Source organism: Agelaius phoeniceus, chromosome 14 (genome assembly GCF_051311805.1).
Source record: "Agelaius phoeniceus isolate bAgePho1 chromosome 14, bAgePho1.hap1, whole genome shotgun sequence".
Classification (NCBI taxonomy): Eukaryota; Metazoa; Chordata; class Aves; order Passeriformes; family Icteridae; genus Agelaius; species Agelaius phoeniceus.
In genome coordinates this window covers 15,172,436-15,193,772 of record NC_135278.1, presented here as the reverse complement: position 1 = coordinate 15,193,772, position 21,337 = coordinate 15,172,436, and the positions used below count along the sequence as shown (strand labels likewise).

The 21,337-nt window shown below is 54.7% G+C and overlaps 1 long non-coding RNA gene across 1 annotated transcript; it reads left to right on the top strand.

The window, feature by feature from the left end:
- The first annotated feature begins 564 nt into the window (after positions 1-564).
- On the top strand, positions 565-20,473 carry LOC143695203 (uncharacterized). The gene is made up of 3 exons (XR_013184253.1): positions 565-623; positions 19,478-19,555; positions 20,323-20,473. It is a non-coding gene; the product is annotated as an uncharacterized LOC143695203 (long non-coding RNA).
- The last annotated feature ends 864 nt before the right edge of the window (positions 20,474-21,337 follow it).

Sequence of the window (21,337 nt, the reverse complement as noted above, 5' to 3'; positions counted from 1 at the left end):
TGCAGTTGCCACTGACAAAGGAGCCGGAATTCCACGCATTTCTCTGGCTGTTTAGCAGAGCTGCTGCCCTACTCTCCCCTGTCAGACACTAATCTCTCCTAATATTTAACAGTCCCAGTAGGCAGCAGGATTTATCCTCTGGCCTTTCTACCTGTCATTCCATCCCTTCTCACTAAGGAGCCCTTTGATTCCCTTCCGAGGAGAGGTGCCAGGACCAGCGTGATGGATTGGCTCGTGCTGGCAGTTGGAGAAGCAGCTCCATTTCTCTCTGCTCCAGCTGTCGGGTGTTTATCCGGGGCAGCTCCCTGCAGCTGGGAAGGCCCTTGTGCCTCCTTGCAGGGAGCCGTGCGGACGGGCAGGCATTCCAGGCGGGAAGGGGCTGTGGGTGTTAATGCTGCAGCTCCTCAGGGCGCCGCTCCAAACCGCAGCCGGAGCTGTGGATGTTGGAGCTCCCGCGATGATCTGCATCTAAAACCCTCATCCATCGCAGGGAGGAATTCCTCCCACAGCGCTCCCGGATCCCTTCCCAGAGCTCTGCCTCCACATGTTCCCTTTCCTCGGCATCCTGGCTGCCACGGGCTTGGAGGCACGGCCCAGGGGATGAACAGGCTCAGAAGGAAAAGGTGGGAATAGCCCGGGGGGCTGCTGCTGGCAGAGCTGTCCTGTCCTCATCCTGCAGGATCAGATGGCATGGCCGGTGCCAGGGAGGAGCCCACATTCCAGTGAGGATGCTGCACTGTGGGGCAGGGATGCTGCATCCCTCTAACAGAGCCCAGCGATGCTGTATCCCTCTAACAGAGCCCAGGGGTGCTGCATCCCTCTAACAGAGCCCAGGGACAGAGCCCAGGGATGCTGCATCCTGCTAACAGAGCCCAGGGATGCTGCATCCTGCTAACAGAGCCCAGCGATGCTGCATCCTGCTAACAGAGCCCAGGGAGGCTGCATCCCGCTAACAGAGCCCAGGGGTGCTGCATCCCTCTAACAGAGCCCAGGGACAGAGCCCAGGGATGCTGCATCCCGCTAACAGAGCCCAGGGATGCTGCATCCCGCTAACAGAGCCCAGGGATGCTGCATCCTGCTAACAGAGCCCAGGGAGGCTGCATCCCGCTAACAGAGCCCAGGGATGCTGCATCCCGCTAACAGAGCCGGTCCCTGCTCCACGGGCAGGTGCTGGAGCAGCTCAGGAGCTGAAGGGGTCAGGACAGCACAGGAGCTCTTATTGCCACTAACGAGCTCTTTAATTGTCACTTCCTTAGGCCAGGATTGGAAGTGAGCTCGCCTCAGCCTGGGCTCGTGGCTGGCCGGGCTTTGGGGGTCAGGGGCTGCTCCGTGGGCTGTTTCTCCATGGCAAGGGCAGAAACCCAAATCCCTCACTGATGGCCCTTCCCGACGTCACTGTCACCCCAGGCAGCAGGACCTGTGTAAGGACACGATCCAATGTTTCCTCTGGCTGCAGCTCTCTGCAACATCCTCACTTTGCTCCTTCCCCTCCTACCTAAAAGCAGCCAGGACTCGGCAGGGTCCATCAGGACACGGATGATCCTGCAGAGCCATGGAAAACAGGCTCCACAGAATCCTTCTGAAGGGGCCTGTGTTCAACAGTGACCTGTCTAGACCACGATTTCCCAGGATTTCCCTTTCTTCCCAGATATCATTCCTGGAAGTGTTGCAGGATTGGAGCAACCTGGCGTATGGAAGGTGATCCCACCCATGGATGGGCTTTAGGATCCTTTTCATCCCACACCATTCTGTGACCCCATGATAGTCCATCCTGGATTTCTCTTCTTTCCCCAAATGGGGTGAAGGCAGGAGCTGGCAGGACAGACATTCCCATCACCCTCCCTGTCCCTATCTCTGTCCTGTCTGAACATAGTGCTGAAATGTTGGTCACAGCTTGGTGTGACCAGAGTGTGTCCACAGAGGGAAGAGTTTGCAGTGTCAGCATCCATATGCAGCTATTCCAGAGGGAACAGGGAGCACAGTGCCTGGAAGCCTTTGGACACAGGGGGCTTTGTCAGGAAGAGGGAATAACCAGGACTTTTGTCCAGAGGCAGAGTGGGATCTGCTGCTGCTCCACACAGATCAAGTTTAAATCCACACGCAGACAGCTGGGATGGCACAGCCACATCCCGAATCCAGGCCTGGCTTAGCTGCCCAAAATCATTAGTGAAGCTTTCAGAGAGGAGCTGCTCACTGCTTGATACAGCCAGAGCAAGAGGAGAAGCTCCTGGGAATGTTTCTGGGAAGGTGAAATTTGCTCCATGCTCCGGCTCTGGTTTTGCTGTGCTCTTGGTGCCTCCTTGTCCTGCAGTGGGGGGAACTGGCAGAGGCAGCTCTCACCTGTGCTGGGGCAGTGGGACAGACCCAGAGTGGGATGGGAGCTCTGGGATGGTGGGATATGGGATGGTGGGATAAGGAATAGGGAGCAATAGGCTGGTAGCACTGGGGTGGTGGAATATGGGATGATGGGGAATAGGATGGCGGGATATGGGATAAGGAATGGGGAGCTCTGGGATTGTGAGCAGCTGTTCTTCCAGCTCTAGGACTGAGAACCAGGATCTCTCCTCCCACTTTTCCTTGCATGAGAGCAGGGATGAGATGGCACCACTCCCCTGGACCCATCCCAACCTCACCTGAGCCCTCCCAGGGCTCACCTGGGCTCAGCTGATGTGGGAGCCCTGGGTGACCCCGATCTTGCCCTGCTCCAGCTGGGGGGCAGAGAAGAGACAAGGTCCCCCTTCTCCTCCTCCAGCTCCATCCCAGCACAGACGGTACTGAGAGAGAGGAAACATCACTGGAAATGTTAAACTTCTATGGATCTCCAAGTGGACTCGGCCTGAACTTGACTTTGTGGGGTTAAATCCATCATTACTGGACATCAGCCAGAGTGTTTTCCACTAACAGCAAACTCCTAATGGCTTTAAATTGAAAGAAAGCCGGATGAGATGGGAAATTGGGAAGGAATTCTTCCCTGTGAGGGTTGTGAGGCCCTGGCACAGGGTGCCCAGAGAAGCTGTGGCTGCCCCATCCCTGGAAGCATCCAAGGCCAGGTTGGACGGGGCTTGGAGCAACCTGGGACAGTGGAAGGTGTCCCTGCCCATGGCAGGGGTGGGTTTGGAAAAGCTTTAAGGTCCCTTCCAACCCATCCCACTGTGAGATTCCTGACCCAGGGAATGGGGCTATCCCCAGCACAGCCCATAGCTCTGCAGGATGCTGGGGGCTATGAGTGTTCCCAGGGGTCTGGGAGGCTGAGGGGAGCTCATGGAGCACGGCTGGGACACTCAGAATCCCATGCTTCCCCTCCTCCTCCTCCTCCATCCCTGAGGAGAATTCCCATAAGGCATGGGGGGTGACCATCCCTGGCACCTCCTGACTCCATGACAGGACAGTCCTGAGCAATCCCGACATTTCCCTGCCCAGCTGCAAACAAACCCAGCTGGTGCTGTTACCCCTGTCCATGCCCAGCCCCATCCTTCCCCAGCCTGCCTCTGCTGCCATTTCCAGAGCCGTTCCATGATGGATGTGATTAAAATCTGCTCGGAGAGCACTCGATCCTCCCGTGCTGCCTTTGAACCTCGGATCATTAATGTCTCCATATGGGCACCATTTTTCCTTGTCACGACACAGCTGGATCTGGAGAGAGCGGGAGCTGAGGCCGCTTCCCACTGGCAAAACCCTCCAGAGCCTGGACTCCAGAGCTTTGCCCACCTTTGGGAAAGGTCAGGAATATAAATAGGTGTTGCCAGGGGGTCTTCAGGCACCGGGCAAGAATGGAGATGGCTTCTGGAATGGCAGGGAGGGCTTGAAGAGCTCTTTTCTGCCTGTTTTGAACTCTCTCCCTGCTCTCTGCTCCTTCCCCTCCACTGCTCATTCCCTCTTTTCCTCCCTCCCACTCAGTCTGGTTTTTTGAAGGGCCACAATTCCTTTCCAGTTTTATTTCTCATTAAAAATAAATAGTGGTGCTATAATTTACAGCGAGTTTAATTAGAAATGAGTTACGTGAGCTGAGCATTAGGACTTAATTGCTCGTTCCTAAAACAATTTCCTCATCTGAAACGTCCCCAGTTAATGATGATTCATTAAATAGGATTGGAGGCTCCGAGGTGGAGTTGAATGGCTGGAGATTCCCTGTGATGGGGCAACAGCCACTGGGCATGGAGCCCCCAGAGCTAGAGGGGACTGGGATGAGGGCAGCTGAATTCCCTGCAATGGGAATGACCACTTTGGAAAGAATTCCCAGTCCTGGAGCTGGGAGTGTGCCCCCCAAGCACGAGGGGTCCAAGGCTCTGTGGGGTTGGAATTCCCTGGCCAGGAGCCACATGCTGACACCCAAACCCTCCACCCACACCTTCTCTCTGAGATGTGGAACCCCCTTCTCTGTGGTGAGGGCAATCTTGGCCAGCCCTGCCTGGGGTTTTTGGGGAAGGAGATGATTTTCCTGAGGAATGTTGGTTAATCAGAACAGGATCGCTCACAGGAAGCGGGGGGCGATGGTGCTGGGGTTGGGCTGTGCTTTACTTGCGCATTTTTAGTCCAAAAATTCCTAATCAAAACCACATCTGCAGAGAGCAGCCCTGAGCCTGCCCCCAGCCCCATGCCCAGGGAATTGGGTTGTCAGCAAGGCCAGGAGGACTTGGAATGGCCAGGAGGGCACTGGAATGGCCAGGAGGGCACTGGAATGGCCAGGAGGGCACTGGGATGGTCAGGAGGGCACTGGGATGGTCAGGAGGGCACTGGAATGGCCAGGAGGGCACTGGGATGGTCAGGAGGGCACTGGCACTGGCAGGACTTGTCCTTGGTCCCCCAGGTCTGTGCCCTGTGGGGCTGCAGCTCATGGGGACACAGCTGGCAGGGATGGGATGGGATGGGATGGGATGGGATGGGATGGGATGGGATGGGATGGGATGGGATGGGACGGGATCAATAGAATGCAATGGGATGGCAGCACTCTTTCCTCAGTTTTGAGCAGGAATTCCTGAAAAGCTGAAACAAGCACATTCCTTAAAAAAAAAAGAAAAAAACCCACCCCTTTGTTTTGACACATCAGCGTTTTTCCAGGGAGACAAGAAAAAAAAAATCCCACAACAAAACCAACCCCAAACTTTGTCCACTTGATTGGAAAAGTCCATGGCAGATCCTGCTCTGAGCTTCCCCACCCTGCTCCTGTCCCGGGACTGGGCTCTCCATCCCAGCATGTGCCAGAGGTGCTGGAGCACAGGGAATGACCCTCACAGCCCCTGCCTGTCCCGGGAAGAGGCTGAAACCTCCAGGCTCTGCGGGTGGAGCTGCGGGATGAGCCCGAACTGAGCTCTGCTACATGTCCTGCAGCTCCGGAGAGGCTCCGGGCCACGAGGGAAGGAGGGATGGGAGGGAAGGAGGGATGGGAGCCCGGTGAGAGGGAAGGAGGGATGGGAGGGAAGGAGGGATGGGAGGGAAGGAGGGATGGGAGCCCGGTGAGAGGGAAGGAGGGAGGGATGGGAGGGAAGGAGGGATGGCGACCCCAGCGGAGGGATGGCATCCCCGGGACACGCCTGGCCCCGCACAGCAGGACTCTGTCACCTAGCAACGGGAAAGCAATGACAACACTTCCTCGGGTGACAAACATCCCGTGTCACTGATCTCTTTCCGAGGAAGTGTAAACCAGGGAAGAGCAGGATTTGAAGAGGGAGAGAGCGAGGGAGACACGAGCCCCTGGATGACCTCGCCCTCCCTCCCTCCCTCCCTCCCGCACGGCCGAGACCCGAGCAGGCATCGGCGGGGCCGGCCGGGGGTGTCTGGTTGCATCCAGCATCCGTCAGCAGGCGGCTTTCGGGAATGGGGGCAGATAAATAACTGCAAGGAAAGGTCTCAGCTCCAGGGAAAGGAAATGAGTCCCCTCTCAAGTGATCCTGGGCACCGTGATGCAAATAACAGAAAGGGAACAGGGATGGAGGCAGGGAAAGGGCTGCGGGGAGAGAGGGAGGGACAGAGCTGGGGACAGGGGTGAGGGACACACGGGGGGCAAGGAGGGGTTTCCTGGGGAGGGGAATGGTCCTGACAGGGAGAGGAGAGGAGAGGAGAGGAGAGGAGAGGAGAGGAGAGGAGAGGAGAGGAGAGGAGAGGGAAAAGGGAAATGAAGGGAAGGAAAAAGGAAAAAGGGAAAGGAAAAAGAAGAAGGCAGCAAGGCCTCTGCTTCTCTCAGCCTGTCCTCAGATGCTCAGGGGTGGTTTCAGAGCCATGGAGGCATGAGCAAGAGGGACAGGGAGAGCTGGGGTCTGCCCTGTGTTGATTCAAACACTTGGATTCCAAAGGTTTGGGTGGTACAGCCAAGTCCTTGCAGGGAATCCAGGCAGGGCTGCCCTGCTCTGCTCTCGGACACGCTGGGGATCCCTGGAGCTGTTTGCTCCCCTCTTGCACACTGCCACGGTTCCCAGGGCTGTTCCACCCTCAGAACCCAGCTCCAGAGGCTCCCACTCCCTTCCCACTCTGTCTTCCTTGCAGGATTTGGCAGTAGCAGATAAATAAACAGCCATCAATCACCAGGCCCAGCAGCGCTCACCTTACGGGACTTGTTTCCTCTCCAAATACACAATTTAATTTCTATTTAGCTTCCCTTGAATTTTAATGTCGACTTTGGACATAAATATTTGAGTGCTGGGAGAGGGACAAAGTGGGAGCAGGTGATGGGAGATCCCACAGGGCTGTCTCTCTGCAGAGCAGGAGCATCCCTGTCTTCACCCCCAGGATATCCAGGGTTTGGGGACCTCAGGGTCTCTCCTGAGCTCTGGGTTGGGATCCTCCAGCATGGAGCATTGCTCGGGTCCTCTGCCCACAGCCCTGGATTTTCCAGGCCAGGGAGGTGATGCAGGACAGTGACATTCCCAAAACACAGGGATGTGGGAGCAGGAGCTCCTCCCTGGCCAGCAGCAGGGCTGTGCCTCGTGTGCTGTGTTTATGGAAAGCTCTGTAAACTCATCCCAGGCATCCCTGGGGGCTGATGCTCCTGGAGCTTGGTGACAGTTTGTTTCCTTAGGGAATTTCATGTAAGGAGATTTAAACACTCCATGGAAGAATGGCTCCTGAACTCCTTCCCTCTTCCCTGGGCATGGAGCACTCGTCTCCCCCACTGCTGTGGTAGCACAGGGGTGCCCTGGCTCCATCTAGGCAGGTTTCCCTTGTTGCACAGTCCCTGTTCCCATGGGACACCCCAGCCAGGCTGCTGCATCCTGGTGGCACCTCAGGGCTCCTCAGTGTCACCTCAGGGACTTGTGCATGGCCAGGGTTCCTTCGCTGGGAGCCGTCCAGCTCCAGCAGCCCCAGCAGGGATGGGGGAGCAGCAGCCCCTGCAGGGCTCAGGGCTGCTGGGTGATTGATTTGTATTCCCACACTCCCCCCCAGCTCTCCCCCTCCATCCCACATGTGCTTATCCACGGTGGGAAGCAGGTGCAGCTGTATGGGATCCATATGGAGAGCGTTTGGGCTCACTTTGCTGTGGGATAAATCACGGCACGAGGAGCAGAGCAGCAGTCAGAGCCAGCCAGGGCTGCTGCTTTGGAGGGAATGTTTTCCAGCCCCAAACCTGCTCACAGCCTGCTCTGCTTTGCTGTTATCTCAGGGCTGTTATCTCCCTCAGCCTCGTGACAAACACCTTTTGCCTGGAATCACGGGATAGTGAGGCTGGAAAAGCCCTCCAGGATCAACTCCATGCTGTGCCTGATCCCCACCTTGTCACCAGCCCAGAGCACTGAGTGCCATGTCCAGGTGTTCCTTGGACACCTCCAGGGATGGGCACTCCAGACCTCCCTGGGCAGCCCCTGCCAAGGCCTGAGCACCTTTTCCATGGAGAAATTCCTGCTGCTGTCCAACCTGAGCCTCTCCTGGCACAGCCTGAGGCCGTTTCCTCTCATGGCTTCACAAAGCCCTGCCTGCTCTGCTGTCCCACAAATGGTGAAATGAGTGCATGAAAGAGAAGCAGTTTGCACCCAGGATTGCCTGCAAGAGGAATCCCAGAGCTGGAGATCTCCAGCTGGATGCCATCAATCCCTGTCAGGAAAAAGCCCCTGGCAGGTATGGCTGGAGTGACCAGAGCCTGTGTTGGTCACAGTGTGTAAATAAAGCTCGTGTCAGCCAGGATGGAGAAAGTGATGGGACAGGCCAGGACTGATTATCCCAGTAAATTTAGGGATGAGGCTTGACTCATCCTCATGCCAGACCCCAGCAGGACAGCAAACATCCACCCCACCACAGCCCCCCCTCAGGAGCCACCAGGACCCTGTTGTTCACATTCCCTCCTGCCCTATTCCTTCACGTGCTCATTCCCAGCCTGGTTTGGGTGATTTTAACCTCTGGCCCCGTGTCTTTCCCTTGATCTCCGTGGAGTTTATGGAATGAGATCCATCCCCTTGCCCTTTTCAGCTCAGAGAAAGCTCCCCCTGGCATAACAGAAATCCAAGAAATCAGCAGCTCAGGATGTTGGTAATAAGGCTGAATCCTTCCTAAAGCCAGACACTCAGCACAAAGAGGGGTCAGTGATCCCCGGGCTCCTTCCCCTCTGCCTCCTGCCCTCTGTCTGGGGGATGATGGGAAGCAGATGAGGCAGCTCTGGACACTTGGCTGCCTCCAGGTACATTCATGGTTTGTGTCTCTGGGGCAGGCACAGGACCCTGCTCGGGGTCCAGAGGAGACACAGACCTCCCACCCAGAGACCCTGGAGCACTCCCACATCCCGGCTGCCTCCTGGGCTCCTCTCCTGGGAAGCAGCCAGGGGCAGGGCAGCAGCAGCAGGGAGGGAATCTTGGGCTGGGATAGGACATGGCAGACACAGCCTGGGCATGCAGGAGGGGTTTGGGATTCTCAGGGTGTCTCACTGAGCTCCCTGGAAGCCCCTCAGAGCCTGGAGACCCCCCTGCTGAAAGGGAGGCTTCAGGAGTGGTGTTTAACCCTCTGAGGGCTTCATGCAGTGCCTGGGAAGGGCCCCTGGATGGCCAGGGAAGCAGATCCATCACCTTCCCTCCTTCTGCCTGCAGGTAAAATAAACATGGCTGCAAAAACACGGGGCAGGGTCACTCCACTTGCTCCTGCACATCCCGACTCTCACACTCTCTCTGTCCCTCTGGTCTCACATTCCTGTCCCAACATTTTCCTTCCTGGCTGCCCCAGCACCCCATGGAGCAGCTGGGGGTGCACGGAGCCCCAGCTGGGAGCAGAGGGGATGGAAACACCGTGGAGCTGAGGCTGAGAAGCTGCCAAGGCCCATAAATAAGGGAATTCTGTTTGCTTTCTCCTTGTCCAGCCTGTACAAATATTTACTGCCCCAGTGACCCGTACAGGCAGCACAGGCAGCAGATCCTGCAATGGTTTAGGTTGGAAGGGACATTTAAGGATCATCTATCCCCTGCCATGGACACCTTCCACCATCCCACATTGCTGCCAGCCCTGTCCAGCCTGGCCTTGGACACTTCCAGGGATCCAGGGGCAGCCACAGCTGCTCTGGGCACCTGTGCCAGGGCCTCTCCATCCTCAGAGAGAGCAATTTCCTTTAGGGATTTGCAGGTCCATCTTGGAGCAGCTGGTGGGACTGGAGAGCAGAACCAGGTTGCCCTTTGCCTGCCCTGCCATCCGTTGGGGGTGAGGAAGGAGCTCGGGATGATAATGGATGGGAAAGTGTTAATTGCCCCCCTGCCCCCAGCCCTGGCTCAGGAATGCCACACTCCACTGGCCCAGCTGGGATTTGCTGGTGGGAGGCTGGGCCAGCCCCTGTCCTGTATTTAGGGCAGGGAGGAGGAGAAGGATGGGATGCTTTGGGTCACCTCAGGGCTGTGGGTGAGGTGTGGGGACCAGAGCTGGTCTGAGAGTCTTGGATGAGTGACTTGTGCCTTCTGGAGAAGCTCTGGCTGATTTCTTTGCCTTTAGCTAAAGGTTTTCCCAAGTTTCCCTGCAGTCAGATTTTTGGTGGATGCACAGGCTGGATACAGCTCAGATAGCACCAATGGAGGAGCAGAGATGTTTTCCCTCTCCAGATAAGCCTGCCCTTGCTTTGTCTTCCCTCTGACCTGCTGCATTACACGCGTATCCCTGTAATCTTCCTACGAGAGAGCTGGGAATATATGGAAATATGAAATGTCCTCCTTGCCCTTTCAGCATCCCCAGTGCTGGAGAAGTTCTGCATCCAGCCTGACCTGGGGCTGAACAGCTTCACTAACAGCTTTCTTTTGCAATATCGCAGCCTGGAGGAGTTAATTATCTCCAAATATTGAAAAGGGCAGATGGATTTTGTCAGATTTCCTTGGCTGTGTAATTTTGGTGCCCCAGAGATGCTGTTTGGTCTGCCTGGGCTGAGTGACACCTCATTGCACCCGGGTGCAAATGTCACCACGGTGCAGTACTGCCTCCCTCTCCTGGTGTTTGCCCACCAGGAGAAGTGGTTTTTCCAGGCTGGCCTGGCTTTGTGGAGCTGCTGATGCTCCCAGCTCACCGTGGCCAGCTGGGGATGGACCCCAACAGCTCTGCAAACTTCCAGCCCTGGATTTAAACCCAAGTCTGGAGTGGAAGGCAGAGCTGCAGCCCCAGCTGGCTCAGGCTGACACATAAATGTCAGGGAGAGCTTGGAGCACATCCTGTGTGGATGGGGGAGAGGCCAGTTATTCCTGATGAGCAGTCCTGGCTCCAGCTGCCTGGAAGGCGGCCCCGTCTCGGCCCCTCTTTCATCACTCCGTTCCTCGAAACTCCTCTCGGGGTTTTTGGGGAGCTGTGCTAATGCTCTGGCAGGGAAAGGAGGGGTGGATGTGAAGGTTTGCCTTCCCTGGGGGGGTGTGTTCCCCTTTCCCTGCCCTTGGCTCTCCCTTCCCTGCCCACTGCTCCCGCTGTGGTAGAGCAGAACCCCGGCGGCGTTTAGGGACAGGGATTTTTGGTGTGGTGCTTAGCACAGGAATAAACTCTCCTTTATTTTTCCAGCTCCTCCATCCCCTCTGCTTTAGATGTGCCACCAGGTTTAATGTGCCACTGGGTTTAATGTGCCATCGAGTCCCGGGTGTGCTCAGCCGAGACTAAATCGAGATGTTGCTGCTGAACTCCCTTTAATCTCCGCTTGTTTGCCAAGCACAGCAATCTCCCCACGCAGCTCTGGGAGGCTGGCGAGGTGGAGGTGACTGCTAAAGAGGAGGCAAACACACCGATTTTATTATTTTCTGGGGTTTAACGCAGGAATGAACTCCGGGAGACCTTTGCAAGGCTCCCCTTCTGTTCCTGGGCAGAGCTTGACTCCGGTGTTGGGCGGAATCTGGGTCAAACAGCTCAAGGGCCTGTCTGGGAGGGTTTGCCAAGTGCTGGAGTTGATTGGATCGGACTGGGGAGGGCAGTGACCACAGAGCTTCCCCCGGCCTCCAGCTGCTTTGACTTGCAATGCAAATGTTTTCTCCCCTCACCTCTTAATGATCCTTTTTCCCCTCGCGGGTGTATAATTTCCCCTGGAAGTCTCCAGTGAGTGGTTTCCATCACAGTTATTTGTCCCTTTCTTTTCAACTGCTCTGGAATTGCAGAGCTGGCATGATTTGGGCTGGGAGTAGATTGAATTGCAGGATTTCATCTCTGGCTCAGAGCTGCCTTCCATGGGGCTGCAGCCAGAGACACCAAACCTGCTGGAATATGGAGCAGGGGCTGACACACCAAACCTGGAATATGGAGCAGGGGCTGACACACCAAACCTGGAATATGGAGCAGGGGCTGACACACCAAACCTGGAATATGGAGCAGGGGCTGACACACCAAACCTGGAATATGGAGCAGGGGCTGATACACCAAATCTGGAATGTGGAGCAGGGGCTGACACACCAAATCTGGAATATGGAGCAGGGGCTGATACACCAAACCTGGAATATGGAGCAGGGGCTGATACACCAAACCTGGAATATGGAGCAGGGGCTGACATACCAAATCTGGAATATGGAGCAGGGGCTGACATATCAAATCTGGAATGTGGAGCAGGGGCTGACACACCAAATATGCTGGAATATGGAGCAGGGGCTGACACACCAAACCTGCTGGAATATGGAGCAGGGGCTGATGAGTGGCCTGGCTTGCAGAGGGAATTTTGCTCTGGGGGAGCAGCAGCGCTCCCCAGGCCTGGGATGGAGGAGGAGAAAGGAATGCTTGGCTCGGAGGAGACGGGGAGGAAAGGGAGAGAAAATGCTCTTCTGGGGGATACGATTGGAAAGACATCATAGAGGAGGAGTTCATAAATCCACGGGGCTTCTCCTGGCCAGGCTGATTCATCTGCACATCAAAGGGAGCCGTGAGCCCCTCGGGCAGCAGCAGGGGATGGGGAGAGGGGGTGGCTGAATGACGGGGCCCCCACATGTCACCCCCAAACACGTGTGCTGCAAAACACCTCAGAGGCAACATCTGGGGGAAAAAAAAACATTCCCTGCAGTCTGGGATGTGCTGTGTGTACCTGCCTGGAATCTCCTCCCTGAATGAGGGATGCTGGAGCAGCACTGTCCCAGTGAGTGCCAGCCCTGTGGCTCAGCTCTCTGGCAAGGAAGGGAGGGGAGCTGCAGGATCCCACTCCAGGAATGAGGCTTGGGTACTACAGCTCCATTAAAAATCCCAAAGGATCTCATGGATTTAAGGAGAATACAGGGCATGTCCGTGCAGGACGGGGTGATGTCACTGTTCCCATATAGAATATATTACCCTGCTGCCAAAATACAGATCTGGGGACAAAGGCACACAGGGATTAGCCTACATGGTGTGGGAGGAGAGGACAACAGCTTCAAGGGAATACTGGGAAGGATCCACCTGAAATATTCCTGGTCAGAGTTTGGGCAAAGCATGAGGAGCTTGCAGCCCTCCAGGTGCTCTTTCCCATGGCACAGGAACATGCAGGACCTGCTGATGTGGGAACTGGGGACCCTGTGAGATGTCACATCTGAGCCACTGCCCAGGGAGGTGCCAGAGCCCCTGGCAGGAGCTCAGCCCATCTCCCAGCAGTTTTTCCTTTCCTCCTTGGTGTTTCCAGAGCAGAGTGAGCAGCTCTGGAGGAGAAGGCTCCATAAATCAAGCTGCTTTATCACTAGGCTGCTGCAGCTCAGCCCGGAGCTGGCTGTGGGATGAGTCCATCCCTGCCTTCCAAAGGTCAAGCCTTGAGCTCCCGACTCAGTCCCTACAAAGGCAGAATCCCCCTTGAAGCACTCGCTGGAGTCTCAGCTGCTCTATAAATAACACAGGACCAAGGGGAAGCTGAGCCCAGCTCTGAAGCTCGTGGAGTGCTTGGGGATCCTTGGAAACGCTCGGTCCTGGGGTAACTTCCGATTTTAGCAGCAAAGGCAAGAACAGAGGCTCGGATCACAGAGTAGGAAAAGGTTTTTTTCCCTTTTTCAGCTCTTCTCCAGCCTGACTTCCTCCCTTTGACAGAGGAGTCCCTGAGAAGTGCAGCCTTGCTCCGAGCTGTTTGGTCTGATCACCTCACAGGAGATTTTTAGGGCATCACTGGGAGGATTCAAAGGGGAGGGAGTGCGGCAGGCAGATGGAATTTGCCATTCCTGCTGCCCTCTGCATTGCCCTGCTCTTTGTTTCGCTCTATCCAGCTCTTTTTTTCCCAGTTTGGCTTGCTGTTCCCAAGGGAGAACGAGCTGCGGCTCCTGGAGACGCAGGCGGTGCCCCAGCCCCGCTGGCCCCGCTCGATCCTGCCCGATAAATCACCCTGATTCCGAATTGATCGCTCTGGGACGTGGAAGAAAGCGCAGTGGGCGGATTTCCCCCATTAGGGTGCATTGATCACCATTACCGCGTGTAATCAGGGTTAATCTCAGGATTAATTGGGGGGATTTGCTGATGGAAACGATCGGCAATTTGTGTTACTTACTGCTCCATTCGCCTCTAATGGCTTAATCAGATTACAAATTAAAAGTGGCTTCTTCCAGAGGATCTCCCTGGACTTCAGCAGGAGCACTTGGAGGAGGCAGAGCCGGAGCATCTGGTTTGCGACTCAGGGATCAATTATCCCGACAGGAGCAGGGATGGAGGCAGGGCTGGAGGGAAGAGCTCCAAAAGGAGAGCACCCCGGGGCTGCAGCAGCTCAGGGCCAGCTCTGCCCGGGCTCTTGGGGAGCTGGGGACAGAACAGAGCCTGAGGAGGGGACAATGGGGCATTTTTTAAGGGTTCCTCTGATGTGGGAAGGGGGAAAAAAATCCAGTTCTCTTTTGGTTGTGCCAGGCGCGTGATGCAGAATCCTTGAGGTTGGAAAAGCCCTCCAGGATCGAGTTCAAACTGACTGATCCCTACCTGAGCACTGAGTGCCACATCCAGTTGTTCCTTGGACACCTCCAGGGATGGACACTCCAAACCTGCCCGGGCAGCCCCTTCCAAGGCCTGGCCACCCTTTCCAGGAAGAAATTCCTGCTGATGTCTGACCTGAGAGCTGGGATGGCTGGCTCTGGGTATGCTGGCACTGACAGAAGTAGTTCTTGGGCACTTTGGGGTGGGAGCAGGACTAATTTTAGCTCAGTAAGCCTTTAAACAGTGTTTCTGCAGCAAATACATTAAGGTTGATGAGCTGAGACTGATCAAACTTAATGACAGAAAGGGGTCTTGTCCTGGAAAGATTCATCAGGCAGCAGCTGAAAGCCTCTGAACTCCATGGGTTCAGTAGATTATAAAGCCAGGAGGGTCTATCCATGAACATAAAGGATGCAGGAGAGAAGTCTGGCAAGAAGCAGCAATCACCTGGAACTCCCCACCCACAGAACAGGCCACAACGGGGAGAAATCAGGAACTGTCAAGTCCAGCTCTGCTGTGAGCAGGCAAAAATGCATTTATCTGTTCCTTGGAAGTGCATTCCCATCAATTCACCTCCACAGCTGGGGCTGCAGGGAGGTGGGGAGGCTCGCTCTCACCTCATCCCTAATCTGGGCCATATCGATTGAGGTTTGATCCGTGGCAGTCAGAAGTGCTGGAAATCTATTTATCCAGCTCTTTATAAAGACATTAGCAAAGCTGAAGGGGGAAAAAAAAAAGGGAAGGGAATGTTTCAAGTGGCTGCTGACAAGTTGGAGCAGTTTAATAAATCACTGGTAATAAACTGCCTCCCGTGTGCTGGGAAATGCCACTGGCTGCCCTGGAAAGCCCTTGGTGATGGAACAGGCACCAGTCACAGCTCAGAAATCCAGGGAAGGGGGCTGGGAATGAATTCTGGCTGTTCCCTGCTGTTACAGGTGAGGCTGTGCTGGGATGCGCTCTCCGCTCCGTGGATAAATCCAGGGGCAGTGTAATTCCTGGGGAAGGCGTCTCTGCCAGGAGCTGCTCCCCATCAATGAGGGGCTGAGCAGGAAGGGGCAGCCCCTTCCTCATTCCTGGCCAACACTCCCTTCTTTCCACAGCATCCTTATCTCCCTTGCAGCTAGCACAGGCAGAGCCCTTTTCCAGGGAGGGAGGCAGCAGCTCTGAGCTTTTGCCATCCCTCTCTTTTGGGATTAGGGGAAGACCCTCCCCGCTTTTAGCAAAGCCAGCAGTGCCAGCTGCTGCTCCTCACTTTTTTCAGGCCTTTGAAATGCAGCAGCTCCAGCTGGGGTGGGATCCTGGGGGCCAAAGGACACAGATTTGTGCAGGGAAGAGGCAAATCCCAAGGATGGATTTCAAAGAGCCTCAAAGGTGTGTTTAGACTAAGGGGAGGGGAGTGCCAGGACAAAGGGAATGGTTTCCCACTGCCAGAGGGCAGGGTTAGATGGGATATTCGGATGGAATTCTTTCCTGTGAGGGTGGAGAGGCCTTGGAATGGTTTGTCCAGAGCAGCTGTGGCTGCCCCTGGATCCCTGGAAGTGTCCAAGGCCAGGCTGGACAGGGCTTGGAGCAATCTGGGCCAGTGGAAGCTGTCCCTGCCCATGGCAGGGGGTGGAATGAGCTGAGTTTTGAGGTCCTTCCCAACCCAATCATTCCATGATCCATGGCTCTGGAGAGTCTAGGCTGGGAAGGGACAGGATCCTGGGGCTCAGCCAACCCAGCAGGGCCAAATAACACCTTAGGTAATGAAGCTCTGGGAGTTTTTGGTGTTTTCTGACAGCCCTCAAATCATCCCATTTCCAAATCAGGGCCATGGGATCACTGTGTCAGCCACATCAGGGAGCTCAGGGACATCTTGCTGTGCCCATTATATTCAGGGGAAAAGGAAATATTTTTTTTTTCCACTCTTGATTTGTCTTAGAGTTGGGAACCTGCAGCCTTTGCAAGGGACCTGCTGAGAAACTGTTCTATCCCAGAATATCCACATGAAAAGGTGGAAAACCCCTGTGTGAGAGCTGCTCTGAACACTGCTGTGCTCCCAGGCCATGAGGGGCTCCAGGAGAGCTTTGCAAACCATCACCTACAGAAATCTCCTGCTCCTCAGGCACATTTCTCCATAAGCAAAACAGAACAGGGATGAGAGGGTCACTGGTGATTCCTTATTTTTATTTGGATGCAAACAGAGCCACAGCATGAGATTTGTGCAGATAAATATTATTCCTGGGGGAAAGTAGGCAGCTGTAAAAAAAATGAAGACTTTATTAGCTTGGGGGATTTTTTTCCTCTCCACCCCATATGGGGTGTAGAGAGTGATTCCTTTTTCTCCTCCAAGCTCTGGCTCTGAGGAGCTCAGCTGTGCTGTGTTCCTGTGCCAGGTGTGATTCCCAAAGCCCTTGGCAAGCAGGAGCTGCTCTGTTATTTGGTTTTTTTACTGTTTCTTTATTAAAAAACTCCAGCCCCAGACAGGTCTCTCTGTCTGGTGCCTTCCTGGGGCCTCTGCTCACCCCTGGCATAAACAGCCCAACATTTCCATTGCTCCTGTGTATTTCCAAGCCATCCCACCTGGATCTGCTCCCAGATTGCTGCAGGTCTCCCACATCCTCCTCCTCTTCCTGCAAAGCCCTGGCAGCTCCATGACTCCAATCTCCCGTCTCCCTCCCAGCCAGGCGGGTGCTTTGCCCCCTCTGCTGCCTCCTCACCATCCAAGGGACCCAAGCCACAGCTGGCTGGCACCCTCTGCCCTCAGAAATGCTGGATTTTGGGAAACTCCCCCACCCCTCCATTAAGCTTGCTTCTGCAAGTCCTTCCAAAGTCACTCCCTGCAGCTTGAATCTCTTTTCCAGAGCCTGAGCATGTCCAGGACCTGTGGATCTTCCCCATCCAGACCAGGCTGAAGCTGCAGGATCCCCCCCAGTTTTTCCAAATGTTTCACCACTTGGTGAAACACCACTTTGTGTTTTCCCCCTCTTCTGCCCCCCAACAACCTGGGATTTTTCATGGCACAGGTGGGCCAGAAGATGCTTTTCCTCCTTCCCCAGTCCCTGCAGCTGTGGTGGAATGGGACAAGCAGGGCTGGAGGTGGCTCAGCACCTCTGGGATCATTTCCCAGCCCAGGAGCTCTTGGCTGGGCAGAGGAGCTGCCGCCTTCCCCGTTCCTGGATCAGCCACATGGGTTTTATGGTTCTGATTATCACTTTTTCCCTTTTGGAGGAGGTTTAAGAGCAAGTGCTCAGAAAACAGTGTTGGTGCTTGGCAAGGCGACCGCAGAGCCCATCTGTTGCTCCTTACATCGTTCAGCTGCTCCCTGCTTCCCATGCCAGCCTGATTCCTGTTAAACGGAGCCTCCCCAGGTCAGCAGAGCCAAGCAGCTCCTAAATTAGCCGAGCCATTAATCAGGCCCGTTCGGGTTAGTGCAGGGTGTCTACGCCCTCCCCCTCCCGCCCATAAATTAAGGAGGTTTTTAAGATCTCCAAGGCTTCCCTGGGATCGCGTCCTCCGTGCCCTCCACCCCCTCCCCGGCGCTGGTGACAAGTACACACAGCTTAATTGGTTGGCATGGGAAAGGGCTGACATTAATTGGCTGTGTTTGGCACGCGGGCTCCCCGTGCCTCCCAGGGATCTTATCAATCCCATCTCGGCGAGCAGCGGCTGCCAGCGAGATGGGGCTGATTCCTCCCTGCTGCTCCCGCTGCTCCTGCTGCTGCTGCTGCTGATGGAAATTTGGGTTGGATTTGGCTGTGGAAGAGCAGCTCCCCAGCCCAGCTGGCAACGCCTGCAGCGGCTGGGGAAGGATCTGCAGGCATCTCCTCCCTGGGGATGGGATGGGATGGGATGGGATGGGATGGGATGGGATGGGATGGGATGGGATGGGATGGCATGGGATGGGATGCGATGGGATGAGATAGGATGGGATGTGATGGTGCCAGAATTCAGGACACCCCTCTGGCTGTCCAGAATGGCCAAGACCCCTGCCAGGGGCTCAGAGACCCTGTTACAAAGCCCAAGACACCTGTGGTTTTGATTATGACCCATGGAGCAAATTACCAACCTGGTATGATGATCTGCAAGTCACGACAGTTTAAATAGAATGGCAGTGAATTTATCACAGGGTGAAAAATAGATTTTTGGGGTTTTAGAATGGGGGTTCAAGGGACAAGATGGAGGAATCTGGGTGTGTCCAGCCTTTCTCCTTCTTCTTCTTGGCCTCCATCTTCTGCTGTGATGTTGGCACTTTTAGATTGGTGGGGCTTGGAGCAGCCTGGGATAGTGGAAGGTGTCCCTGCCTGTGGCAGGGGATGGAATAAGATGAGTTTTACAATCCCTTTGGACCCAAACCACCCTGGGATTCTGTGGATTTTCAGTGGGAATAGAGCATCCCTCCATCCCGTGCAGTGATGATGTCCCCTGATGCCACCTCCTTCAGTCACAGCCCCCTCTCCACCTCCAGCTGGAGATCTAGAGCATCCCCAAACCCTCTCAGCCCCCTCCCAGACCCTCAGCCTCCTTTCCAAGGCCCAGAGGGCTCTTCCCAGACCTAGCACCAAAGCCAGACGAACTCCCTAAACATCCTCTCCTGTGGCTCTCCCTCAGGGAGATGGGACCTCAGCCTGACTTCACTGCTGGGAAGCTCAACCACATTTCCCTGAAGTTTTGTTTCATTCACATGATCCCTGTGCTGTGAGCAGCCTCCCTGCCCCGCAGTGTTTATGGATTCCAGCTTTTTGCAGGATGCTGTCATTCCCCCATTTAGCTGCTGCTTGCTTGGAGTAGGCAGATGCTGCTCTTAAAACATTTCTGCCTGGATTTCTCCAGCCTCTGGATCATTACAGCCTCCCCTTCAACCCTTCTCAGTGTCTCAATATCTTTTGAGTGATGAGAGCCTTCAGGAACATCCCTCAACCCTGTTTAATCCTCCCTCTCCAGCCCAGTATAAACACCCAGAACATGTGTACAGAAAACAACCCCAGATCCTGCCGGGAAGGTTTTTCCACTCCAGCCAGGATTATCTCCCTTGGGCAGAGGCTGGGAAGGGGCACCTGGTGCCAGTGAGAGCTCTTGGTGTCCCTGGGAGCTGCTGGACTGTCCCCAAGGGCTGGTGGCAGTGCCAAGGAAGATGTTTGGGAATCAGGTGGGTGCTGCCCTGGGTTTGTGCAGCACTGGGTGATTGGGGGGGGGGGGGGGGGGTTGGTTTTAATTGTAATCAAACCTATTTTTGTAATTTCAGGAGAAAAGTATCCAGGCATCCTTGGCACGTGGTCCTTCCCCATGGTGGGTGCAGGTCTGGGGGGTGGCACCAGGACAGGTGAGTGGCAGTGATTCCCAATAATCTGTCACTGGGTGCCTGCACTGATTTCTTGGCTACCCCATCCCTGGAGTTGTTCCAGGCCAGGCTGGATGGAGCTTGAAGCAATCTGGGATAGTGGAAGGTGTCCCTGCCCGTGGCAGGGCGTGGAACAAGATGGGCTTTAAGGTCCCTCCCAACCCAAACCACTCTGGGATTAAACCCATTATTCTTGTGTGCAGGAATTGCCACCCAAAGTGGGAAAAATTCCGCTTGCTGCTTGAAAATCCCAAATTCTGAATTTCTGGGAGCATAACTCATTTGCCACTGAGCCCTGAATCTTTGCTGATGAGGCTGAGCCCTCAGGAATACATTCCAGAGGGCAGGGAGCTCCAATCCTCCCCTCTCCCTCACTGCTGGCTTGTCTGGTCCTGCTCCCCAGAGCTCAGCAGGCAGGGAGGGCTCCACGAGCTCCTGGCCCCATCCTCTTCTCCAAGGGAAGAGCTGGGAAATGCTTTTTCCAGGGTGGGAATGGCACACGGACAGACCAACACCTCAAAAATCCCTGGGGATGCTCTGGGACTGCTTCACACAGGTTTCCCTGGCAAAATTGGGAATTTGGGATGACTCCTTCCTGCACTGCTGCACACACTCAGTTGAGCTTTACTGGAAAAAATGGGATATATTTATTCCTTCCTAGTGCAGTTTTTAACCTCTGCCCTAAACTGCAGTGGGATATAAAATCAGATAGGATCTGTTGCTATTCATTATTCCTTGTTTTCCATCAGATCCTCCTGTTAAACCACTCTGCTGTTGCAATGCTGAGACGTTATTGCAGACAAGTGACCGGGCCTGAGCATTCCAAACGTCTGGCTAATGAGGAATGAAACTGGTTCCCAACAGGAGAATGAAGGCACTGGAGGGAATTAGATCCGAGGAAAAGAAGAAATCCTGGAGTGTGTGGCTGGAGTCTGTGACCAGTGTGTGACCGCACTGACTTTATCCATCTGATATACAGGTTAATCATTATTTTATTTTATAAAAAATATAAATTAAATTCATAATATTCCAAGTTCTCTTTGGGAATAAATATGTTTTCACTTGTCCCAGTAAATGAGTGCAGGAATTCACTGTCCAGTGGAAGCTGAAGACTCTGTTGATGTTTGAGTTCATTGATTTTGTGAGCAGAGTTGTCCAAGGGACCTGTTTTGTGAAGGATTAACACTCATCCAGGGAAAACAAAAAAAAAATGAAAGCCAGAGCAGAGGGGAATTATCTCCCTTTCCCTCCACTTGTACAATTAGAGAGGGTTTTCTTTGAGCCTGGGCTTAATTGCACTTCCATTGGCAACTCCAGCAGTCCCTGCGTGTGTTTGGAAGGAGCTCCCCACTGCAGGCTGGTTTTGCTGGGCACCTCGGTGTGATTGGCCATTAAATCCTTTTCAGGGAGAATTATCCCTGTTTTCCAGGGTGCCCCTCCCTCCTTTGCCTTGCTCTGCCTTTTGCATTTCCTAATATTCCCTCAGCTCCTTATCTCTTGCAAAAGCCCCTCGCTGAACCATTTGTCTCCTCCCTTGATGAGATCCATGGCTCCGGGAGAGCAGCTGGCTTTTCCCACTGAACGGGATGGTCCCGGGGCTGCAGCAGCTCTGCCCGCCTTTTAGGGGCTTCTAGGGAATAAAGGAGAAGTCCGGGAAAGAAAAAAAAGAAAAAAAAATAGGGATGAAGAGAGCAAAGCAGGGTGAAGTGAGCCCAGTGGTAAATCCATCCCTGGAGCTGCGGTGCAGGCAGGAAATGATCTCTT